The sequence below is a fragment of the Talpa occidentalis genome, unplaced genomic scaffold (assembly GCF_014898055.3).
Source record: "Talpa occidentalis isolate TD23 unplaced genomic scaffold, MPIMG_talOcc4v2.1 talOcc4.3, whole genome shotgun sequence".
Taxonomy (NCBI): Eukaryota; Metazoa; Chordata; class Mammalia; order Eulipotyphla; family Talpidae; genus Talpa; species Talpa occidentalis.
Genome location: NW_023603184.1, coordinates 140,025,671 through 140,052,264, shown reverse-complemented (window position 1 = coordinate 140,052,264; position 26,594 = coordinate 140,025,671).

The following is a 26,594-nucleotide window of genomic DNA, read 5'->3' as shown; positions in this document are numbered from 1 at the left end:
AAAGCACCAAGTCCTGTCCTCCAGCCCATGGACATCCCGGATCCTTCAGAGGAGGTGCCATTGGGATGCTCCGCCGGGAGGGAGTTGCTTTGTAATGGCGTGCACACTTTTGGAATGAAACTAAGTTTTGAGGCAGTAACTGGGTCTCTAAACAAAGAGAACTTGCCGAGCTATTTATTTCCCTACGATCTCCCTCCCTTCCAGATCCTTCTGCCCCTTCACAACTATGTGAAGCAGGCTGAAGGGAAGGTAGTTTCAGGCCATACTTGTCTTACAGCTCAAAAACTTGGACTGGATTCATTAGGAGAAATGCTGCAGATTATTAAACAATGAAACCTTTTCAAGTGGGAGATAAAGTAATGAGTAGTGGCAGGAGAGAGGTAGGAATGCAGACAGCAAAACAGCAGAGTGAGTCCGATAAGATCTCTGGGAATCTGAGACAAATCGGATTCAGGCTTGTGATGTCCTCGCTGCCCATGGCTCGGCCCTGGCACTTTCCAGTAACTTCTGTTATGACAGGGACCTGAACCCATGGTTCTCCTTACCTGCTGTCCCTCTGCTCGGAGGGCTCTGTCTGGCCTACCTGCTCCTGGAAGGCTGTGGTGGCTGAAAGCCTCCCTGGTCTCCCTGTTTCTGTCCTGACCACCTGAGAATAATTAAGCGCCTCTCCTACCTAGAGCTGAACCGACTGGTTCCAAAATTATATTTTCCTGGAACATCTTGTTGAACTGGAATGCTTTGGCAGTTAAGAAACCACTGCTCACACCTGAACAAATCAGTCTGTTTTCCCTGAAATGGAGTCCAGGTTGCCGTCCTGGCACATGCAGAGGGAACTGGCAGATCCACTGGACTGAGGCCGTTCTCGCTGAGATCACGAGACCATGGTAAAGCGCAGAGCGATTGCTGAGATGCTCAAGTCACGCTGATTGATTTGTCCTCTAATCAGGCAAGCAGGTCAGATTAAAAAAGAAAGAGAAACAGAGAAGGAAGAGGCTAGTGCGCATGTCCCAAAATACTGGAGGTGCGTCTACCTCCAACAAGGGCATATTTCCAAAGGAACAAAACTCTTAGAGTAAAAATAATTCTCTCTCTGTTTCTCTCTCTCTTTCTCTCACACACATCGAAAATCTACTGTCCATTCCCCACCCTTTTGTTGAAAAATAAACTCTTTCAAGATTCAGAGTTCTGCTCTATATTTTTGTTACCATTACTGCTACTTGCCACCTCCTTTTCTTTGGGCAAGAGGCTAAATAATTCCATGCTAATTTGTAGGGCAATCTGAGAAAAAGAGTGTGGCCGACTTAAGTCAAAACAAATGCTTAAAAAGCACTTAACCAAATGAACCTTTGAAAGCGGTTCTCCCATATCCAGATCTAAAGGTAATAATTTTTTGGGAAAAATAACAGTACAAATTAGAAGCATTTAGGAGGACAAACGTCTTAGAACTGGAAGGCAGATTTCCTCCTAACATTCCGTTACCCCTGCCTGCTCACAGGGCTCCCTACTTCTCACTACATGGAAAACTGCTCTTAACTTGTTTCAAAGCTCCACTGTGACTAAAGCCCCAAACACACCCCAGGATGCAGCCCCTCCTCCTCTCTGGGGCCTGGGGGCAGGGAGTGCCCAGTGCAGCCTGCACAGCAATCCCGCAGGTCCTGGGCTCAGGCTTGGAGCCCAAGGTGAGTCAGCTGCACCAAGGTGGGGCCTGGGGCCTGCAGGCTGGTGGGCATATTCACTCTGGCAGCCAAGTACTTTTCGAATGTCATGTGGAAATAATCCTTCTTAAGGAAACAGATAAATACAGCCAGAAAACCCAGAGAGGAGACAGCCTCCTAGGATCAGGCTCATTTCATTCATTCAAGCATCTTTTTTTTTTTTTTTTAAAGATTTTTTTTATTTATATAAGAACCGGGGTACAGACCAGATGTGCAGGAGGGTAAGAGGACTCACCAGAGACAGAGTGGGGAACAGAACAGGCAGATTGACTGAAATACACTGCTGAGGGGAGCAGTGGGCAAGACAGGAGAGGTCTGCTGCGCCATGTGGGTTGCTCTACCCTGCTGCCAGTGGGGATTGAACCAGCGCTGCAGAGGCTGCAGACAGCTTCACAGCGCTGCGCTCACCTGCGCCACCAGGGAGGCACCATTCAAGCATCTTTGGGTGCTGGCTAGTACCAGCCCACTTTTCCTAAGGCTGACTTCCTGCATGGACACACAAGAATTTGTCCCCAAGCAGTGGAGCATGGTAACAGATATTGAGAATGGCCTTCTGAACGCTGAGAGTTTATTTCCCTCCTTTTTTTCTTTTTTCCCCTTTGCTTCTTGGAAAGAAAAATCCACATCTCTGTCTTTGTGGCAATCGGGGTTTTAGAGAAGTTGTAAACATTTTGAAGATTGATCTATTCTGGGATGGAGTTTTACATTGGGTGAAACTGCACATGAGGTTGGCATTGGATGGTAAATGCAAGTGTAGACACCTGGAATGAACAAAACAGGCACCACCTACTCAGATGCAGCTTCGCAGGTGATGCCCAGCCTACCTTCCTAATTCTACTCATCTCCTGCCTCTTGGAAAATACAGAGCTTGGACTCATTGGTTTGCTTTAGGTAATCCTACATGCCAAACACAACATATGAAACATTAACAGCAGTAATGTTATGGCAGTAGGACCGCTGTGCTACGAGAAATAGATGTCTATTGTGAGTCTTGCTGCTATGTCACATCAGTTCTGAATATAACAAATGTGTTTGTCAAAGACAGTCTTAAAAACGTAGTTACATTTTATTACTCCTTTAAAATTACCCCTCACAAATCCCACATCACTGAAGAGTATGTTGGTCCAATCTTTTATTGAGTGCAGTCCTTGTCCTATTTATGACCCACAACTGATGCATCAACCCAAATATGTGATTTCTCTGAAGCATAGCAGGACAAACATCTCAGCGCCTATGACATTTTAACAGTCGTTTTATACCCTAAAAATGCTTCTGTTGCCAGCACCCCAGATAGGAAGCATGGCTTCCCATGGCTTAGGCTGCTGCGAGAAAAGCACAGAATGTTTTAGAGAAGGTAGTTCTAATTGGTGTGAAACATCTTGAATTGCTGAAGTTCTAATGGACTTGAAAAAGCCTCTGGAGAATCAAAGGAATAACAAAAATGATGTAATGGCCTTTAAAAGATAAAATACAAATAGAATGAAGAAAGCTTTAATTCATTTCAGAAAAAGATGTCAACCCCCAGTGTTTGTGGATAAAGTTGCCAGATAATCTTTCTCATTCCAAAATCAATTTTGGGGGGAACTTTGGGCAGAAAAGAGGACTATCAAACAATTAGTGCCATCCTGTGGCTGTGCTGGGTAAAGACAGTTTCAGCAACGAGTTAGTAGTGTCTGCGAACTGTAGAATCTGGCCACACTGTAGAGTCCTAGAGAGTGTGGCTCGAATTTATATTTCTATTCTCTAAGCAGCACCTTCGAGTTTTGATAATAAAGTATTAATAGGAAAGAGCAAAGCCCCTAAAAGTCACATAAAGAAAATAAGCCCTTTGGCATCAATATGCGAATGTTACTATTTCAACATCAGAGTTAAAACTACTAGGTGATATTAATGGGGGAGAGGATGTCCTGAGCAAACTCCATACAGGCTTTGTGGACTCCACCCCCACTTCATCAAGACACTGGGAACTACAAATCCCGTGATCCCCAAAGGGAAGTTTGTGAGGACCTGAGGGCAGAGTTAAGCAACTAGGCTCTCCATTTGGGTATTTAACTGGCCATGTGGCCAGGAGGTCACTGGCTTGGCTACAAAGCGTGCTAGGTTTGTTTGCCATCTGGCTGGTCATTGGGATTCCAGGTCAGCGGAACGGGTAGGATGCATTTATGAACTTATCTCCCTCTTTTTCTCCCTGAGTTATTCATTTCCCATTTCCCCTTCCCTTGTAAATAAACCTTCTATCAACGTTTTGTGTATATCTGCAGTTTAGCATTAATAATTCCCCTTTAAGCACACGGGTGAGGACCCACAGTCAAGCAACCCCATTTTGTATGGAGGTTTGCCCTGTAACGAAAGAGGAAGAGCAGCATCAATTTCAAAATATGTGAGAATTTCCTGTTACCTGTAAATAAGATTGTAAACTCAGACAACTGTCCTGAGCGTCTGTTTAAGAGGAACAGGGAAGAATCAAAGGGTCTATGAACTTGGGTGGAAAAAGTTTACATCATTATTTTCAGCACCCTAAGTCTGAAACTGAGCATTTACCTCATTAAGAATGTGGGCTACAAACCACAGTCACATTAGAAATATCTGGGACTTTGACACCAAATGAAATCAGACATTTTTGTATCTCTCTATGCTCTTCACTGCTTATAAAGGAAATAGTTATTAGACTTAACACTGGGCTTCGTTATTGGATGGGTAGTCAAGAAGGAGGTGACCACATGGCGCAGCAGACCTCTTTTGTCTTGCCCACTGCTCTCCTCAGCAGTGTATTTCAGTGGATCTGCCGGTCCTGCTCCCTACTTGGTCCCTGGTAATTCCCCTCCCCCATCTCTGGTATGCACCCCAGCTCTTGCATGCATAGATAAATCTTTTTTTTTAAAGAAGGAGGTAAATACATTGCCATGGCTTGAATGTGTCTTTGGAAACCATTTAAATCATTGTTTTCAGTATAATTGATTCTTTTGGTAATTCTATGTATTTTGCCCAAGGCATTTAGGAGACATTAGGCTTTGTTGCTCTGCCCCAGGGTTTCATGATGTGAAGAGGTAAAGAATTCTAAGGGATAGTTCAATCATGAAGTTGAAGCATACATAATTTACTAGGTAAGAACTCAGTCTCCTTATCCATTACTCAGGTAACTGGGTTTTTTACTTAGCCTCTCTGCTGTGACTCAGTTTCCCCACCTATAGTGCCCAGCCCTTTGGAGAGGTGTGAGCTTTAAATAAGTTAAAACAGGTAAAGTACTGGTGTGAACTCTTAACCATTAGAAATTCCCAGCGACTGTCAGTGCTTACCATTGTACAATGTAGTCATTAACTTCAGAAACCTCCTGTCCCAAACTGAAATGACCTGCATTTATAACGTAAACTACAAATATTTCAGTAGGTGGTAAAAGCATGTATTTCATATACTTTCTTAGTATTTGTCATATAATGTTCATAAATAATATTTATAATAACTGATATTTATAATAATTACTATAAATAACAACTAAGAGGGTAATAGTATTCTCATTTTCAGAAACTTGGCTAGTTAAGTGCCGGGGTAATTCAAAGTCATAAAGATTTAAGTGACAAGAACCTAGTCTAAATTACTTGCAGGGCCTCCCTGGTGGTGCAGGGGTTAAAGTCAGAGCTATCCAGCTATTGCCAGCCAGGGATATGTTGGATCTCCTGCCAGGGAGCTGACCCACATTGTGCAGCAGACCTCTCCTGCCTCTCCCGCTACTCCCCTCAGCAGTGTATTTCAGTAGATCCACCTGTTCTGTTCCCCACTCTGTCTCTGGTGAATCCACTTCCTCACCCCAAACCCCTCCACCTCAGGCCTATACTCCAGTTCTTGTATGCATAAATAAAGTAAAACTCAATCTTAAAAAAAATAGACTTCGCTCTGCCCACTGTTGGTATAATGCAATTTGGTGCAACCTTTAAGGAAAACAGTATGGACGTTCCTCAAAAAAAAAAAAGAAGAAAAAAACAAACAGCACAGGACCCAGCCATACCACTGCTAGGTATTTACCCAAAGAAATGGAAACACTAACATGAGAAAATTTATGCCCTCCCATGTTCAAAGCAGTGTCCACAATAACCAAGCCATGGAGCCAACCTAAATACCCATCGACAGAGACTAGACAAAAAATGGTGCAATATATACTCAATACAATATTACTCATCTATTAAAAAAGATGAAATAATGCCTTTTGGGTTAAAGTAGGTGGATGGCAAGGTGATTATGTTAAGTGAAACAAGAAAGTGAAAGACAGTTACCAGATGGTTTCGTTCATTAGCAGAATATTAATAATAGTAATAAGCTGGCAAAGCACAGCAAATATAATTCTTAGACTCTGTGGAAGATGTGCTGGTAGCAGAGGTGCTGGGCAAGCGAGACGGGAATGGGTGAGAGAAGGGTTGGAGTGGGCACTGGAGCTTTGGCGGTGAGTGAAGTGTGGGCGCACATGGAGGAGTGAAGTGGTCCTCCAAATGATATATAAATGATTGAAACTCAAGAAAACTGAGGGAAAATTTAGAGTTATCTCACCAGGCTTTGTGCAGATTAAACAATCCAGTGCTTATACATCTAGATAGAAGTCTGGCCCACCATCAGCTCCACAGTAACTCTGGGGTGGAAACGGCCCTTAGTTACTCTTGTGCCCCTAACCAAGGAGGCGTGTCTCTCCCTCCCTTGCCCCCAACCTCATCTTCACCTCTCAGGCAGGGGGACAGCTCCTGCCAAGCAGAGGTGGAGCGAAGCATCACAGAGGCCACAGAATGTACCTGGTAGAGTTTCTCGCTGAGAACAGGTGGTCATGAAATTGGACTTCTTGTGACCATCACGGCTTTCGGGCCTACTAAAGCACTTTATTAGGTGGCTTAGAAAATGTTACAAATTTGGGTTGAGATACTGTTGATGTTTTCTAATGTAAAGACTTTGGAGTATTTTGATCAAAAGCTTCAAAGAGAGAGAAAACACTGATGAAGCCAGATCGGCTCAACATCAAGGAGGCCATGGGGGTCACATGGACGCGGTATTTTTCTGTAGTTCTTTAGTAGTTTAGAAGTTGAGGGGCCCCCCGGAAGCATAGCTTCATATTTCAATGCTTCTCTGGCTTTGTGTACAAATGAGATATCACGTGTGCACCCCTGTAGGTGTTGGGGAGCTCTAGAAGAGGAGTGTTTATGGGGCCCTGGCTTTCTCTGGCCCCCTTGGTGATCTAATGAGGGTGAGCGGGTGGCCTAGCATGACTGACCATTCAGTTGGGGACAGTGTGACCATCGGGCAAGAGAGACTTTAGAGAAGAGTTAAATGGGAGGGGAATTTATTTGTAAACATTATTTGGGAAATAAGTATTCAAATTAAAAATTCAAAATACTCCAAAGTCTTTACACCCGATGCCATCTTTACAAGGGTGGGACTCCTGCAGCTCTTCTAGGGCTGGGTCCGGATTTACTCCCTTACCAAAGCGTGTTGTCTTACAAAGGAGGGGTTGGTGATAATGAAAACATTATGGGTGTCATCCTTTCAAGTGTTCTGCATGGTTGAACAGTGATTTCCTACTCCCAACACAGACACACACATGCGCAAACACACACACACAGAGTCCACAGTCCCTTCAGCTCTTTTTATATTGAAGAAGTTGGCAAGGTGAGGCACGCAGCATCATTGCATTCTCTGGGAGAAATGAAGGGTTTTGCCAACAACAAGGACGAGGGTGGCAACAGCTACATGTTGAGCTAATCTTTCAAAAGGCAAGAATTCTAGCTTGTGTAAGAAGCCCCATGAGGTCAAGCCGGAGGCCAGGCTTGGGAGGCTGAGGGCTGCTGGTCCAGGCTGGCTCAGGCTGCATTAAGAACAGGTTTTCCTTCTGGCTTCCTTTCTCACTGCTTCCAGGAACTTCCCTTGTCTGGGATCACAGGTGATTTTTGGTCCTCTTGAGCAGCTCCCCCCTTCATTCGGGCACTTTGTCTCCCTACCAGCCCCAAAAACTGGTCCCTAAACGTGACTGGCCTGAAATTTGCCAGGACTAGAAGAGGGTTGACAGCGGCCTTTCTGTTCTGCTGCCCTCCATTGCCCCCTGCTGGCCAGAGAGGTTACTAGCCCTTGAGTTTTCCACCCATCCAGAGAGAACATGCAATTGAAGTTTACTGGCCTAGGATAGTCAGGTTTCCAGGAAGAGAGTTAGGCTCAAAAGAGAAGAGAGACATATTACAGGGGTTGCAATACTCTGTTTTTATTTGAGTCTTAAACCAAGGTGATGATGTTGAAAAGATCCCGTTTAGGTAATTGGCTTCAACCGATTAAGTGATAACAAGTGGTTTATTCTATTTTCAGAGTAGAGTCTCTTGATCCTCTTTCTCTAGTTAGTCTCACAGTCCTGCATTTTACATAGTTTGGCGGGTGTCGCACACGCATCAGAGCTCCTGACACACCGTCACCGCAGGAGCACCCGGTTCTCCTTCCCTGGGTGGGCCTTGGCTGTGATTTGGGTGCCTGGGAGAGTTGTGTAATCTTTCTTGCCCAATTCTGATTGGCTAATCACAAAGGATTGTGTTAGATTAATCTTGTACGCATGTTGCATACGCGTCCCTATCTCAACACAGCAGGATGAATCATAGGCTTTAGACATCTTGCACTCAAGTGGGTGCCAGTGACGCAGGTGTCATGGGCCACTGGGTCAGGAAGGCGCAGGGAGGAGGATCCAGCTCCAGTTTCCACAGCGTGTCCACCTAGGCCTCCTTCAAAGATATCTAGGGACCCCAACAATCTCTAGCCTGGCCCAGTCAAGTTTGTCCCTCTGGGAAAGCTGAGGGCAGAGCCTCAAATATCACTGTGCCTGTAATTCACCCCAGGTTGTTAGTAAACTGTGAGCTCTGCTTTGGGGGCCCTGGGGTGTGCCTGAGAGTCTGCATTTCTCATAAACTTTCAGGTGATGGTGCTGCTGGTGGTCCTCTGTGGGCCACAGTTTGAGTAGCAAGGCAATCAAATCATCTGATTAAAGGATTCCTTCTAATTAAAGTATAAATGAATGTTAGTCCCCACACAGCTGGTGTTTGCATTTTAATGGGTGTTGAGCTCTTTCCAGCAGCCCTTGGAGATTTCAGAAAGAACAGCAGGCGTAACCCATACACTTCCTTTTAAGCTTATTTTCTGAAGTGATGAGGGGGGAGGGATAAATTAATGCCAGGAAATTTTCAAAGGTAATTCTTTGCTTGCCTCTTTCGGTGTCTTTATACCTCTTCTCATCCATAGCTCATTCCCCAACCCCTCAAGCCCCTTCCTGCTTTGTGACTCAAGAACATAAAAACCAAAACAAAACTGGTTTTTATAACACAATTTAATATTTAAAGATTCTTTTGCATGACAAAATAATTTTTATAAATTCTTGGTAATGGGTGCATTCTGACTCTGATTTTGCACATAATTCCAGTATACCTATGTCATACTTCTTCACCAAGGGTGAAGCCGTCAATATTAGCTTCCAAAACCCAGTAAACTTTAATAATCCTAGAGATAAAAGATGAACAAAAAATGGGCATCAAACTTTGTGCTATGGGCCTCCACAGCGGTTGAGCACTGGGCTGCGAAGCTGCCCGCAGCCTCTGCATCGCCAGTTCGATTCCCGGCTGCTGGGCGAGGGTCCCACATGGTGAGCAGACCTCTCCTGCCGCCCGCTGCTCCCCTCAGCAGTGTACTTCATCAGTCTGCCTTGTTCTGCTCTCCGCTCTGGCTCTGGTGAATCCTCTCACCCTCCTGCGCCTCTGACTGTACCCAGTGCTTGTATAAATAAATAAATAAATCTTTAAAAAAAAAAAAACTTTGTGCTATGATGAATTTACCAATATTTGTTTAATTAAGAGTGTTGCTCAGTGGAAAGATACTGGATGGGAGCTTAGGGATTTTGGTTCTGTTCCAACTGTATGCGCCGTAACTGAATAGCCCTAGAAACTGGGTCTCAGTTTTGCCATCTGTCAAACGTATTTATTAGTTGAACTAATATGTGTTTGGAGATCTTTAGATGTAGTAAATACAGAATACTCACGTGTTGATCAAGTTCTTATGTATGTTTGAAGTCAGAGGGTTTCTGAAGTTGCATTTATTTACCCCCAGGAAGTGATTTGGGCACATGGAACCATGACCAATGACTCTATTTCTTGCTCTGTGCTCCTTGATGTGGCAGGCAGGGGTCCCCCTCCTGTTTCCCATTGCTTTCCTGAATCTGAGGTTGTATCTGTAAGTCCCAGGGACTCCACAACCTGGTTCTTGTAGCAACTTTCTCTGTTGGGTGAGGGCCAAGGAAGGTGTCCAGTTGCACAGGAACACCCTAGACCTGGTGAGCTGGGGCTGTTATAACTTGGGTGGGCTCCACTGTCAGGGATGCTGGCCCTGGCCAAGAGGAAGTGTTGGAGAAACCTAGGACCAGATGGAAATGGGCTAGGGAACTTTCTCAGCTGTAGGACCCACTCCAGAGCCAATGGTGCAATTTGCAGTGTCAACAAGGCCAGCCACACCATGGCTCCTGAGGATAAGCACATTTGGAATGGTCCTCCTGCCAGCCACTGGGAATAGAGGGGATAAGCTTCAACCTCCGGGGGGGACCGGGGCAAGGATGCTGTGAGGTGCTGGATCCCTGCCCAATGGGTTATGATGGTTCTAGGCAAAGCTCCAGACCCAGCAGTGGACTGGAATACTAAACAGGAAATTGAGACTGAAGTCTGGTGAGAGAACAGGGCTGCAGCCTGGGCTCAAGCTCATCAGACATCAGGCTTGCAGCAGCAAGATGAATTCCAGACTCCACACACTGGTGTTAATCCTTGCCCTAGCCAGGCCTGACTGACTCAGAGTCTGGGCAGGGCTGTGTTTATAATTGGCCAGCACTGGGAAGGCAGGGATTTAGAAGGAGGGGTCAGAGGGAGAACTCTGGTTGACATCCTCAGCCCCCAGATTGTCACCTCCACCCCCTCCTTGTGGTGACATGTTATGCCAGTAGAGAATCACTTCCTTGTCTCAGGAAGATTTTTTAAATAAGAGTGGTCTTGTAAAGTGTTAATGTGTTTGAAAGATTTAATATCTTAAGCATTCTGGAACAAATTTATTGTCACTGCCTTCTGTCCAAAGACCATCAGGGACATACCTGTAGCTAGAAAGTTGAGTGGATTACTCATTGCAACAAGGGAGGACATACTGCAGGGATCTAAGAGATGCCTCAGTGAGACGGTGTTAGAAGTGACCTATAGGATCTGGACTTTGTTGGGTGTCTTTGGAAGGGTGGGAAGGGTCTAAAGTAGGAGTTCTACAGCGACTTCGGTCAGAAAGCAGGGACAATTCTGTGATCAGGTATCTCAATAAGTCTTATCTTATTTTTATTATCTTATTACCTTATATTATTATCTTACAGGGAGGAGAGTCTAGAGCAAGACTCTGGTCAATAAATTGCATTCATATCAGCTGGGAACAGCTGGGATGTTTGTGGACTGTATAATGATCGCATTTTTGTCAGTTGTTAGATAAATTATGAAGTGCTCTTGGGTTGTCTTACTTTTTCATGGCCTCAGAGTGACTGTGTTTGAGGTAGGAGCTCTGTGAGATGGTATGTCCACCGGGACACTTGCTGTGAGCATCAGACTTGCTCCTGATGAAACCTAAGTCCAGATGTAAGTGCCAAATCAGTTGCCAGATGTCAGTATATTCTGGCTCATTCATCCCAGCAGGTTGGAAGAAATAGGATTCAATATGTGTATTTTTGACAACACCTTGGGAGCCTAGACAAACCCATGTTCTCATGCAACTGTTTTGCTGTCGGCTCTCACACTTGACTTTGCTGTCAGGAAATGCAGGATATCCTGGAACCCTTCATTAATCCCACTCAGATGCTTTACATTTTACAGTGAGGCAACTGATGGCATAAAATGTGAGGAAAAGTTATTATTGATGAAGCAAAAGTGAATCAGGTGGAACTAGAAAAAACACATGCTAGGGCCTTCCTGGTGGCGCAGGGGTTGAATCTCAGCACTATCAAGCTATCACCAGCCACTCCAGCTTGAGTTTGATCCCCAGCCATGGAGCAACCCACAAGGTGCAGCAGACCTCTCCTGTCTTGCCCGCTGCTCCCCTTAGCAGTGTATTTCAGTAGATCTGCCTGTTCTGTTCCCCACTCTGTATCTGGTGAATCCTCTCACCCTCTGCACCTCTGGCCTATACTCCAGTTCTTCTATGAAAAAATAAATAAAAATTTTTAAAAAGCACACACAAAAACTCCAATCACCAAGGTTGTGGGCAGTGACCCTCAGGAGGCTTTGTGGGGAGCATGCTGCATGTAATTGATGATGAAGGTGGTGATAGTCTTCATGGTCAGGAATGTGTGTTATTGTTACTGTATTGTTGAGGCCATGCTGGTTTCCAACACTATGCATGATTTGGATCAGGCTCATAGCTCTTCAGATGTCTGTTACCACAACACACCCGCCATCAAAACCTGTAATTCTCCACCAGCCATTGAATCCTTCCCCTTGACTCTTCTCTAACCTTGATATTTCTATTCTTTAACACAATATAATTCATTATATCACTACCTGCAGACATTTTATTCAGCCAATAAATGTGCCCAATTTTCTCTCTGGACAAGTCCCTTGAGCTTACTGCCCATTCTGTTAAAGAGTGAAACCTCATTCAAGTTATTATCACTTAGGCTGTCTTCACTGGATTATTTGCTGTTTGAAGTTAAGGACAATATTTTCATGAACTACTAGAACTTAATACTGAATAAAGAGCTGTTTGTGAGCAAAATGTGTTTACTTATTGGTGGAATATGCTTATTTCATCCCAATACCAAGGTTTTATGATAAACTCAAAATCTCATCACCACCATAATTGAAATTGTAATCCCCAAAGTCTTTGATCATAAATGAAAAACTCTGGGGAATGAAAACAATTGCTCACAAAGACTTAGATATCAATTTTACGGCAACTCTTATTTATAAAGCTCAAACTGTAAGCAATTTAAGTATCCATCATAGGTGATTGTATATAAAAATGGTGGTCTATCCATACATAGGACCACTGCCCACCAATAAAAAGAAAATAAGTACTGACTAATGCATGAACATGGATGATTTTCAGAAGCATGTTAATAATGCAAAGATGAACAAAAAAGATCATATACAAAATGATTCCATTTATGTGGAAATCTAAAAGGATAAATTCAACTTATAATGAAAAAGTAGATCACTGGCTGCCTGGATCAGGGGGTGAGAAACTGATTGAAGGGAAGGGGCACAGAAGCTTTAAGGTGATTAAATTTTATTCCAGATTGTCAATGTTCAACCAGATGTATACATTTGTCAAAGCTCATAGAATGGTACACCTGGCATTGGTGAATTTCATCGTATGTAAGTCACACCTCAATACAGTTGACAAAAAATTTCTTGACTCCAATCACTTTTCAGCTACTGCCTCTTTCCTTATTCCTCATTTAGATCAAACTTCTCAAAAGAACTATCTAAATTCATTTAATTCCTTTCCTCTCACTCTCTTTAGAAGGGAAGACTCCTGCCAAGGTCATCAGTGACTTCAGAATTGCAGCTCCATGTTCAATTCCAAGTCCTCTGCTTAAGAGACCTGTGTTGCTTGATAGATCGGCTGACTCCCTCCTCCTGGACACACTTTCATCAATCTCAAAGGGTTCCCATGTCACTGGCAAGTCTTCCTCAGTTTCCTTCTCTGCTTAGACCATCAAATTTTGGAGACTTACCTCTTGATGCACTCATTTAATTTCAGGGTTAAAATTGCCATCTCTAGTTTTATGATTCTCAGAATTTTTTCTAGTACAGACATTTCCCCTGCCCTCCAGATTCATGTGGCCAACTACCCACTTACCATCTCCACTTGGATGTCTGCCTCACACTCATCATGTCCCCATCTGATCTCCTGTAGTCCACAGTGTCTTCCCCCCAGCCCCCGCCTAGCAAACCTGCTTCTCACACTGCCCCCCTCACCTCAGCAAAGGGCAAATATATTCTTCTACTAGTTCCTTAAGCCACTTCCTTGGAGTAATTTCTGGCTTCTTTCATATTCCACTGAAATTCTGTTGACTCTACCTCAAAAATGTATCTAGACTCCCACAAATATTTACTAGTCTTATATTAATCCACCATTGTGGTTGTGTTCTGCCTGGATCATTGCAATGACCTACTCCTTGATGCCCTTTGATGAGTAAGCAGTGTTTGTGCACCTCTGTAGGCTAATCTCCACACAGAAGCCAGCATAATCCTTTTAAAATGCAAGCTAGATCTTGCTATTCTGCTGAAACAAATGTTCTAAGTTCTGATGATCTAAATGTAATACTTTAAACCCGAGTCCTTATAATGACCTAAAAGGCCCAACAAGATCTGGCCTCCTGTTGCCTTCCCTTGACTCACTCTGCTTTAGCTATACTGGCCACCTTGCCATTCCTGGAATGCACCAGGCACCCTTGTACCACAGGGCCTTTGCACCCCCCCACCCTTTTCCTTCTGCATCCTTCTGTAATACTCTCCCTTAGATATCCATATGACTTAAGCCCTTATTCCTGCAGGATTTTGCTCAAATGACATTTTTAGGAGTGATGTCAGACAACCTTCTTGAAAATTGAAATCCCTTCTATGATTTTCTATACTAAGTTTCTAAATTTTCTTTCGTGATTTATTTTTCAGAGAATATATCACTATCTTACAACTATATGTTATCCTTATGTATTAGTTCAGTGTACCTTTTCTTCTGTTTGAATATAAGCTCTCTGAAGCAGGATTTTTTTTCTTTGTCATTTTATCTACAGTCTATTGTCTAGCACATTACAGAATCAACAAGTATATTGTTAATTAATGAGTAGAGGAATAGGCAGGAAAGACTAAGTGAATTGATAAATGTTGTCTAAGAGAGAGAGAGAGAGAGAGGATTGCTTTCAAGAATCAATACCTTGTATTTGTACCTGACCCTTCCACTATAGAGTTACATTAAATTCACTCTTGGAAACTCACAATGATGTATAAATGTAACAATGTATATTAATCATATAATACATTTTAAATATAATAAGTTTAATAAGTTTTTCCACATTGGCAGGATGACTCTAGAAATTAGTTACCCTTTCAGAGTTGACTTTGATGAAACTTCCTTAAAATTTCTCAGATATGATCAATATCTATCTAGTCTTCAACCAATATCTATCTAGAATACTTATCTAATTCTCCCTTGTCAAGGGGTTTGTGATCATGGATGAAAGAGCAGCCATTTGCTACTGGTGTCTGAATTATTTTGAGGTGTTTCTGTATGATTTCTTTTTTTTAGTCTTTTTTTTTAAAGATTTATTCATCTATGCATACAAGAACTAGGGTGTAGGCCAGAGGTGTGGGGGGTGAGAGGATTCACCAGAGACAGAGTGGGGAGCAGAATAGGTGGATCTACTGAAATACACTGCTGAGGGGAGCAGCGAGCAAGACAGGAGAGGTCTCTTGCACCATGCGAGTAGCTCCCTGGCCAGCCGGGGATTGAACTCATGCTGCAGAGGCTGTGGATGGCTTCATAGTGCTGTGCTTAACCCCTTGCACCACCAGGGAGGTCCTTGTTTCTGTATGATTTCTTTGTAAAAGAGCTGCAAGGATGTTCAGCAAGGGCACTATTGGTGTGGAATTTCAGCCCCAACTCTTCCTGCAGATGGAGCCCTCCGTGCTGAGCATAAAGATGCCCAACCTTGGGTCTCCCTGGGCAGGAGGGTACGTTACTGAACTAAATTTATAGGTGAGCAACACTACCAAGATCTGCAGTACCACAAACATGAAAGTGCGCGCAAGTATCTAAGATGTGGTTTTAGAGCAGGTGGTTTAAGCTTGCACACAAATAAAGCAATAACTCTGACAGATTCTGGTGATTAAAGATCATAGTTTTTTGGTGACTGTAAGCTTACTCAGGTGTGCCGTTTGCTCAAGGTGTTGTAACGTGCGGCTTAGGCCTCCAGACCTTGCAGGTTTGCTGGGTAATTACCTTACTGAAGACCAGATTACTTATTGTTTGGATGTCAGCTACCTGAGAGTGTGCCAAAAATCTCTCAGACAACTGGGAATTACCAACAATACTTGGCTGATGAAGGCGCCTGCATTTTTCAAATCACGTGTGCGGCCAGGGTGGGTAAACTGGTTCAGGGGCATGAACTGTGTTCTATACTGCAGCCTCCGCAGATCCACTTCCATCCTGACTCGGGAAATATGAGCAGAGTTGTTTTCTCTGATGGGTTGAGCCTTCAACCAAGAAGAACAAACAATCTGACATTTGTCCTTCTTGGCGATCTCCTCAATTTGGGAACTTCTAAACTGCTATCTATCGACATCAGATATCAGAAAATTTGATATTCTAGAAATTAGATCTCTTTTGAAAACTTGAAGGTGAAGAGGATCTATATGTATGAAAAGGGCCAGGATTTATATGAAAAAGTACAATCTACATCTTATACTGTGGGATTGAAACCCACTTCAACTCTCTATGTGTTAATCTCGCTAATGTTCTTCTAAAAATTGGTAGACAATAGTCATTTCACATATTTATTTTAGGGGTGAGGAAAAATACATGTAAAAGAATCCGATGAGGAACTGCCTATGAGTTATGAACATAAATAAGCATAGTGCACATTGGGCTTTGTTAATCAACCAAGTTTAAATCTAAATCTGGCTGTAAGGGTTGAGGTTACAGTTGATGGGACAGTTTTTCTAAACCCCCCTGATCTAATGGACATCCTCCTGATTTGCATTTCTGGGGAGCACTGAGCACAGTACCTGATATATGGATGGTTTTGTGAACATTAGCCATTACTTTATTATTGTTGTCTGCTCTGCAGCATTAAGAGGCAAAGATCATCCAGTTGAAACTGGATCATTCTAAGTGTGTATGAAGTACTGGGGTAGGAGTGAGGGAAATAGAGGGACATAAAACATGGAGACGTGATTTAGTAAGTGAGGCAAACTTATATATATTTCTACATACCTGGACCACAGGCTTGGTTTGCAGGGAAAACATGAGGCTTGGACATAGATGACCTCATGTTCCAGTCTGACACTTTCCAGTGGTTCTTTGAATAATCCAGTTAATTCTGTCCCAGGGACTCCTTAACCTATGAAATGACTATAGGGACAAACCAGGTTCGTGGCCAGGATAAAATGAAATGATGCATCAGTATATGAAACTCTCTACAAAAGGACACATCCATTTTAACTATTGTTCTCAGAGATATAATCTGAAATCTTACATTTGTGTCTGAAGCATCATACAGTAAAACATGTTTAGAGAAAGAGATCATGGTGGCTTGAAGAATATTCCCCAATTTCATGGGGAAATAGACCTAAAGCTAAGCCTCAAAGGAAGGATACAGCTTGGAAAACAAGCAAACAGAGGGAAGTACATTTTCCAGTGGAGACAAGGAAAGAGGGAAGGCCTGGAAATAGAAATATTAGTCCATGCTTAGCAGTTCTTAGTTGAGCAATCCAGGTGGATGTGGAATTCAAACGGGTTAGCAGCAGCTGGAGTTACAAGACTGTGTAGAGTGTGGTGGATGAAGCGATATGGTAAGAAGTCAGAAGTCTAAGAGCTCAGAGTTTGATTCTGGGCTCTGTTACTCACAGACTGTGATTCAGGCAAGTCAAAATGCCCGACTTTCACTGCTTTTGTGAACACTCGGTCAGGATCACACAAAGCAATAGCCTAGTGTGTAGTTCTTAATTATTGCTTAGAAAATGCTAGCTATTCTCCAGTAGTGCTTCATCATTCTAACCCTTTCATCTGATCTTTATCATGGTAGAAACATCCATAGTTCCATCAGCTCAACAAAGTAACAGCTTTATTTTTTCAGATTTCCTATCACTACACATCAACTTGTTTTTAATCATTTCAAAAAACAGTATAGATAAAATTTTGACAGCAAGGCTGAGTATAAATTTTTTTCTAATGTTGTCTACTGGAATTTTGGTAACCCAAGGACTTGAAGGTATCTTTTCGAAGCTTCAGGTGACTTTCATTGTCTTCAAAGGAGGTTTTATAAATTATGTGTTTTTTTTTTTCATTTGTCATCTGCCTCCCTCATCTGGATGTTTTCAGAAATACTGTAGAATGGGAAAAGATTTAGAAGAGTGGTTCTCACCCAGGGCCAACTCCCTCAACCCTGGAGACATTTGACAGTGTCTGCAAATATTTTTGGTGTCAAAACTTGGGTGGTAGAGAGAGGATGTTGCTGCTAGCACCTTGTGGGTCAAGGCCAGGGATCCTACACCATGTCATGCACAGAACAATCCCTCCACCCTCAGCATAGGTGGGCTAGTCCAGAATGTCCATGGCGTTGGATGAGAAACCCTGTCCTATATAATTTCTTTCATCCTTACTCTCTTGAGTTAGATTATATGGCATGGCCAAGGGTGTTTGAGGGAGGTAATTAAACCTAGAAGATGTAACTTGGCAATTTTGCTCTTTACTCTTTTGTGTCTGTGTCAGCCTGCTCTAAGCCTGTTTTCAAGGACCATGGCAGGACAGGACATACTGGAAAATCCTGCTTCACAATTGCAGACACAGCAGCCATGACTGTGTGGAAACTAGGCACCACCAAGGGGACCAGTGCTATTCAGACTTAGTAAGTTTCAGATAGAAATTTTCAGTTAGAACCTATCCAACTATTCACAACCACAGGTCTACTTTTGACTGGGTGTGAGATGGTATTTCAGGAACTCATTTCACTCCTAGTATTTTGGATGACTGCTCTAATGATGTTTTTTATCGCTACAATCAGCTGTCCATTCTGAGGGGCACCATGATTCTCAGTGTTGTGTAGTCTACTGAGAAAATGCAAGAATGAGGCCTATTTTAATTGTACTAGGCCACTTAAGGTCACATAGATGCCAGAGTCAGAAATGTTAAAATGTGAAAAAATTAACATTGCCGCTCATACTAACTTTGTTGGCCAAGGAAAGGACTTTGTGCCTTTTCTGAGCATGATAGACTCATGGGGAATTTAGCATAGGGTCATGATACCAGCTGAGTCATACCTGTGCAGATCACATTGCTGCTCTCTGGAGGACTGACAGCTGTGGGACAAGACTGAGACAGGTTTAACTGTGTTCCGTAGAGATGATGATTGTTTGGATTTAGGTGAAGATGGTAGAAATGAGGCATAGAGGTGTTTCAAGGTAATTTCGAAAGGATATGGAGAATGGGGGCGGGGAAGAGCCTGGCTAGTACCCACAGTGCCAAGGCCTTATGGTACACTCTTGGCCAAGAGGGAATAGGAACCTATGGATTAATGCTTCCGACTCTTACCTGTGTAGGGGACAGTTCTGAGCTGTATCTCACAGGGTTTTCAGAAGGGCTCAGAGGAACTGAGTACCAGTCATCTGTAATGGTGACCAACTTAATATTATATCCTTACATTTCCTTTTCTCCTCCCCTATTTCACTCCCACTTTATTTCTGCACTCTGGGGCCATAATCCAAAATATGTCTCAATCCAGCCTTTACTGTATGCCAAGCAGTTACACTTGTCCTTCTTAAGGTATGTCCCTGTCACTCCTATACCTATCAGAGACCAAGTGGACACAACGCGATGGGCAGCAGGATGGCGGGCGTTCCTGGTAGTTTGGCCTTCCGGACTCTGTGGAGGTGGCTTCTGGTCAGGGATTTCTGAAGGGGGAGGTATATGGTGAGCTTATTGGGCTACCAATTATTATAGTTTACAAGACCCACAATAGCACTCAGCTGCTGAAACAGAAAATTGCAGTTTCCTCTCCTAGTTTCGAAATCAAGTCAGTTCAGGCTCTGGGATCTCATTGATTGAAGGGGAATTCAGATCCTTTTGAGGAACTAGTATGATCTGAAAGTCTGTGTCCTCTTCTTCCTCCACCCCCAAATCCATAGGATAAAATCCTGATGGTCAATGTGACAGTATCAGAAGGTGAGGCTTTTGGGGGATGCTCAGACCATGAGAGTGGTGCCTTCCTGAATGCGACTATGCCCTTATAAAAAAGACACCCCACAGAGCTCCCCACCACTTGAGGTCACAGTGAGATGTCAGTTGTCTGCAATCCAGAAGAGGCCCTCACCAGAACCTGACATTGCTGGCCTCTCATGTTGGGCTTCCAGCTCCACATGAGAAATAAATTTCAGTTGTTTATAACACCCAGTCTGTGGCATTTTGTGATAGTGTCCCAAGTGGACTCAAATAAGACCAGCAAACCCCAATATACCACCATGGTCCTGCAGTTAGCGTGGGCCTTCTGGAGACCTGCAGGTACAAGGTGGTCTGGTCCAGTCTGTACCTTTCCACCAGATGTAGCTAACTCTTGCACATTATTGGGGACATCTATGTGGGTGCTGAAGGCACTAGCTGATGTAAGGGAACAGTGACAGAGAGAAGGTGTGGAAATCAGAAATAAGAGGCACAAACCAGGAGGTGGTGAGCTTAGCGCTGGAGGGAGCAGTAGCAACCGGCAGCGGCCTTCAGAGGACTGGTGTCTAGAGAGGGAGAAATGGGTACAAGAGACGCAAAGGATTTACCTTACTCAAGAACACTCTGGAAAAAACAAGGAGGCTTCACTTTATCAAACTGTAAACCCATACAAGGCACCATGAGTTCGGGACACTGACTTATCCTCCTGGGTCACCACACACCTTTGTCCCACAAATCCCTTAACCTTTCCTGCTGGCAGCTTCCAAGGTGAGTTGGCTCAGCAGCCATATCCAGTAGACGCAGGATGGAGACTGTCCTGTGACCAGGTGACTCTGTGCAGGTGTTTCAGTCCTGCAGCTTGGGGTTTCATGGCGCTTTGTCATGCCCATAATGGCTGTTACCCCTAGAGAGGCAGGGTCCCGGGTTAGGGGAATTCTGTCTTATCTTCCCTGAGCGCCCACAGCTTGACATCAGTCTTCAAGGGGGTGTCCGGTACCCTTCTGAATAACACCTCAAGGCGTTTCCTGGAGACAACAAAAGGATTAGTCCCACCAGAAAGAAACTGCTCTATGGGGTAAATTTTCCATTGATGCTGGCATCAATATAAATATGTACGCTTGTTCATGTAATACATGTATGTTTATTTCTATTACAAAAACATAAATGTACTTATTTGTTTAGTGAACAGTATGCATTCATTCTCTGTCTTTCCTTATATGCAGCAAATGACACAAAACATGTCAAAAATCAGGGGGTGCCAGTGCTGTAAATGCCCCACATGGCTGGGATGGCTTCAGACCTGGTGGAGGGAGGGACCTGGGCTTCAGACCCGGCCTCTCTGTTTTGTTTCCATCCAGATCACTTTTTTCTGCTCATCTTTGGATCTTCTCCGACCTTGCTGGTTCACGTCCCTCATGGTTCAGGCAGACAGATGACGGAGCCTCTTGGCAATGCTCAACGTTCAGACTAAAGGCTAGAATTTCGCTCTGTTCTCCTTCCTTGAACTTCTATGTGGGTCACGGTATTGCTGGGCGTGGTCCTTCCCTGTACACTGACAAGCACGGGGCTGCTCTTGGGGGAGCCGCACCAGGCCTTTCTCTCACTGTCTGCAGAGGTGGGAGGGTGGCAAGGCCATTCTGGAGACTGGGTGGGGGGCTGCACCAGAGATGGGGTGCTGCTGGGAAGCAAGGCTCCCTGCAAAAAGGAGAGGCCCTGAGCTGGCAGGAATTAAGGGCTAGCTTTCTGGTATGATCTTTTCCTGTTACCCCACCCAACGCCCTTCTCCTTAAGCCCCAACCTAAAGTGTGGCTCGAAGCTTTTTGTTGTTGTGTCCTTGGGGTTCACAGTCTCCTGGCAGACTTTACTGCACGAATATGGCAGTTTTTATGCATTTCCCAGTGACCCCTGGAGAGAAGTGTTAGCTCTTTGAGAAAGCAAATTCGGGGCCCTTCTGCCCTTTTGTGAGCTCAGAGCCATTTGGCTGACTCACCCCTGGAGCCCCGCATGCTCCCTGAGTGTGGAGATGACACTTCTGTCCCCTCCCATCACCCTGAATCCACTGCGGGGCCTTCTCCACCGTATTTGCTGATGCTCCAAAGCACCAAGTCTTCTTGGTTTCCTATGGGGAGCCCCCTATTTTTCTATAATTTAACATCTTATTGTCAGTGCAATGGGCTGGAGACTGGCTTTCTTCCGCCCTGGAGCTCTTGGGCTCCTTTGTGGCTATTTGCTTTTGAATAAAAGGGATCTGCCACCAGCAGCCACTGCCCCTTCTCAGTGTTAAATTACCTCCCAAACATAAAGAGGAGGAGGGGAGGTGGGCCGTCCCAGTCCCAGAGGCAAGGCCTCCGATCACAGGGGCGCCCCAGAGTGGCCCAGAAATGAAGCTCTCACCTGTCTTCTGTCCCTCGTTTGAGTGGTTGAGGCATGTTACTTGGGGCAGGTTTTTTCAAATTGCTTCAGCAGGAGGCATGGTAAAGGACTGTGTGTGTGTGTGTGTGTGTGTGTGTGTGTGTGTGTGTGTGTGTGTGTGAGAGAGAGAGAGAGAGAGAGAGAGAGAGAGAGAAACAGAGATGCAAACAGTAGAAAATAAGCAATAGGAAAAAACAATATAAAAAAGGAAGCAGACAAATGAAGGCTTCCTAAAGCATTAATAGAGTTATAATAACTTATATTTCCTGTATTTGCCCAGGAAAGGGCATCTGTCTTTATTTACTTTCAGTTTTTCTATTGACTTCCCCCCAGGGAGCTACTCTCTGCATCTGGCTCCCCTACCATCTCCTGTTTCCTTTCTGTCCTCAGATCTAACACGAGTCTGCTCCGGTCTGGCCCAGGAGAAGGCTCTCGGGGGCTTATGTTTTCAGATCATCACTGCAGCCTCCTGTCCCTTGGGCCGGCATAATCCACAGGGATCGCTCAGTGCATACTCCAGAATGTTCCATCATGGGAGCCCCAAAATGGGTGGCCTCTGTGGCCTCACTTGGGGTTTTCATCTTCATTCTGCCTCGCGTGCCTTGTCTAAAAATTCTTGGGTGTGGAGGCATTGTAGGGTGGCCTGACTGCTCCCCAGCTTCGAGGGCAGGGCGGTGGTGCCAGTATGAAGAAAAATGCCAACAATCAAGAAACAACAAAAGCAGACTTGGAAAACAGAATGAAAAGGCTTGACACTGCATAGCAGAGGTGTTTGGATAAGAGATTATTTCTTTCTCCTCCAGCAGCCGCCTGTGTGGTAGGACAGGGTTTCCTTTCAGTCTCCACTGACCAGGGAAGCCGGTGACCAGGGACACAGAAGTGCTGCCTCTGCCCCAGCCAGGACAGCGGCCGGGGCGATGGCCAGGAAGCCATGGTGGCCGCCTGTACTGCTCAACAGGACTTTGGTCAATTCCCCAGAAATGTCTGAAGACACTAAGATGTACCTGGCACCGGGTCCTGGAAGACGAATATGTGAGGGAAGTCGTCAGGATTTGGTGCCCCTTGGGGCCAGGAAGGCGGAGCAAGGGCGGGGCAGAGGATGACTCCCCAGTATCTGGCTTGTTAGTGAACAAAGGGACCTTTCCAGGAGCAGGTTTGAGCAAGGCGAGCAGGGAGGGAGTGGGGAATGATGTGTTTGGTTTGGGAGGTGTTGAGAGGGATTCCTCATTCAGCATCTAAGTAGAGTTTGGGAAGGGGTGGGAAGCCTTGGTCTAGGGTTCAATAGAGAGAGCTCAGGACTGGCAACTTGATCTGGGAGTCATCCCAAACCGTCACTCTGAGCTTAGGTTTCCCAATATTCCTTAAGGGACCAGACATCTGCTGTGAAATAATAGAATGAATATATATATGTGGGTGCTCGTATGTCCCTGCCCCCAACTTCCTGGTGCAGCTCTTAAGCCCTTGTAATTTTCTAAGTGATAATTATGCTAAGAACATCATTTGTTTGAATATTTGCTCTGTGACCCCAGTCCCTTCGCATGGATATCCTAAGTTACCTGGGGTTTTCTGGGCGACAGGGGTTTCTTTTATTTCAACAAGGCGATGCGTGGTGGGACTCTGGCTAGCTTCAGCATGGGCACTGGACACCATAAAGGCCAAGCCATGATTGGAAACTTGCAACGTTTCACCCCAATCCCCAGTGTCTGGGAAGAAGAGGGGGGCTGGAGACTGAGTTAATGACCCCTCATGGCTCTATGATGAAGACCCCATAAATATCTCCAAAGCATAGGATTCAGAGCACTCCTGGGATGGTGACCCTATCTTCATGCCAGGAGGGAGACTCCCCACAATCCCACTTAGCCTCTGTATCTCCCCGCCTGGCTGTTCATTCATATCCATTATTAATTCCTTTATAGTAAATTGGTAAAAATGTTTTCCTGAGTTTTTGAGTAATCCCAAATACTACCAAAACCAAGGAAGGAGATCCGATTTATAGCTGGTTGGTCGGAAGTACGAGTGACAATCTGGGACTTGTGATTGGAGGTCTGGAGTGGGGGTAGTTGTGTAAGGCTGAGCCCTTGACGCGTGGGATCTGACACTAGTGCCAGCTGGCTAGTGTAAGTAAGGGCTTACCTGAACTGTAGGACACTGAGCTGGTGCTGCAGAAGTGAGACCAGTATGGAACACACACACATCTGGGGTCAGAACTGCTGTGTGTGTGTGAGGGCAGGAGAAACACAGGCGTGTTTTCCCAACTGCACAGCTGTTCCTCCAACTGGTGGGATTATTGCAATTGTCAAGTGAGACAATTAATGTGAAAGTATTTTAACATCTATTTATTTATTCAAGATTATTTATTTGTTTGTTTATGCATACAAGAACTGGGGTACAGGCCAAAGGTGCAGGATTCACCAGAGACAGAGTGGGGCGCAGCACAAGTAGACCGACTGAAATACACTGCTGAGGGGAGCAGCAGGGAGACAGGAGAGGTCTGCTGTGCCATGTGGGTAGCTCCCCAGCAGGCTGGGGTTGGAACTCTGCAGAGGCTGTGGATTGCTTCATAGTGCTGTGCTTAACCCCTCGCGCCACCAGGCAGGCCCGTATTTCAACATTTAAAGGGCTGCAATTGCAGGATCTTGGCATGATTGTTTGATCAGTGTGTTATCATGTGTCACTTTATAATGTGAGATGTAAAGTGAGACAAGATGAAGACCTTGATCCAAGGAGTTTGCAGATATTGTAGGGTCTAAAGAGAAAACCCCACCTTCAAATTACTGAGGAAGGTGAATTTTGGGACATCTCTATTAGAAATTGGGTAGAAGTGGGGGTAACAACATTCCGGGGGTGGGGGAATGGAAGGAATTCAGGCTCTCATTCCTTTATCTGGAAAATGGCCCCTTGTTGAAAACCCCCAAACACGCTGGTGGTACCTCCTCCACAGGGACCAGTGTGTCTGCTGGTGAGACATTGCTCTGTCCCCAGAAACCCCTTCCTTTAGACTGAGCTCTGTTATTGAGCCAAGGGCCCTTTGAAGACTCCCTCCTTCCCCCAAAACCCCCACCAAACCTACCAAATTTATGAAGAGTGGTGTTGTCCACCATAGAGAACTGGGGAGAGAGATTTCTGAGGTCCCCTAGAGGAAATCCTGGGTCTTGTCGAAGAGCTGCTGATTTATCAGTCTGGTGTAAATTGTGTCATTGACCTTGTTTACCACTTGAATGGTAAAGAAGCAAGCCCTTCTTAGTTTGTAAAAGCCTGATGCCATTTCCCCAGACCCAGGAGCTCTAGCATCTTCCAAAAGGTGCAAGGCGCTGCCAGATGCTATTGGAATCCTCACCTCCCCCTTACCTAACTTCCTTTTCCTTTCTCCCCAATTTCCTACTTTTATATTGATGTAGTGCTTGTGGTGCTGCTTTAAATCTCTTTAGAATAAGGCAAGGTAATAAAGTAATGCACAAACAAATAAATACAGAGAAAGTAAATAAATTCTAACCTGTCCTCAGAAACACATTCTCTCTTTGCCCCACCCCTTCCATTCCCATTAGTTCCCCACAGTCCCCCTGAGGAGAGAGGAGAAACTCAGGGACAAAACTAAATGACTGATACATTTTCTTTTATCTTTTTATCCTTTTATTTATTTTTAAAGTTTTTATTACACTTAATTTTCTTACACAGGTGTTCATTTTGGGACAGTATTTGATTTCTCCCCTCAGATGTAGTCCCTGTAGTTAGTTCTCCAACACCATAGTCTCTTGTGCTCTTCCCTTCCCTGTTTTGACCCCTCTTGCTTACCCTTCCATGCTGCAGGCCTCAGATGGCTTGCTAGCTTTGTTTTTTTCCTGAGCCTTTGTTCAGTTTCTCTATATTCCACATATAAGTAAAACTATCCAATATTTCCTTCTGACTTATTTTAGCTTCATCCATGGTGCCACAATGGCAAGTTTATCCTTTTTGATGGCTGAGTAGTATTCCGTTGCATATATATATATATATATATATATATATATATATATATATACCACATCTTCTTGCTCCACTCATCTGTTTTGGGACATTTGGGTTGTTTCTACATCCTAACCGTGGTAAATAGTGCTGCCATAAACACAGCAGAGCAGCTTTTTTTATGTCCCTGCCTATTTGCAGGGCATAACTGAGGATGAGTACTAAATCATCCAGTTACAGGCGTAATTGCATAGTCCATGTTGGAGGTTTGCTGGTGTTTTGCAGGAGGCACGTGGCATGGGCGCACATGAGGGAACATTCTTGACAGGAAAGGAGTCTTTAACCAACTCCAGGCCCCTAGCACATTTCTGGTCACATGTGGAATGTGTTGATGAGGATGAGAATGAGGCTTCTGTAGGAGGTGGAAAATTCCTGACAGTGTTAGCAGCAGGCTAGATAACTGACTTTGGGAGAACTTAGTCCTAGGTCTGCAACTCAGGGGCCTGGATCAGGACACAGATAAACCCTTGGGATCCTTTTAGCTTCACAACTTAGAGGCTGGAGGTATAGATTCTCTCA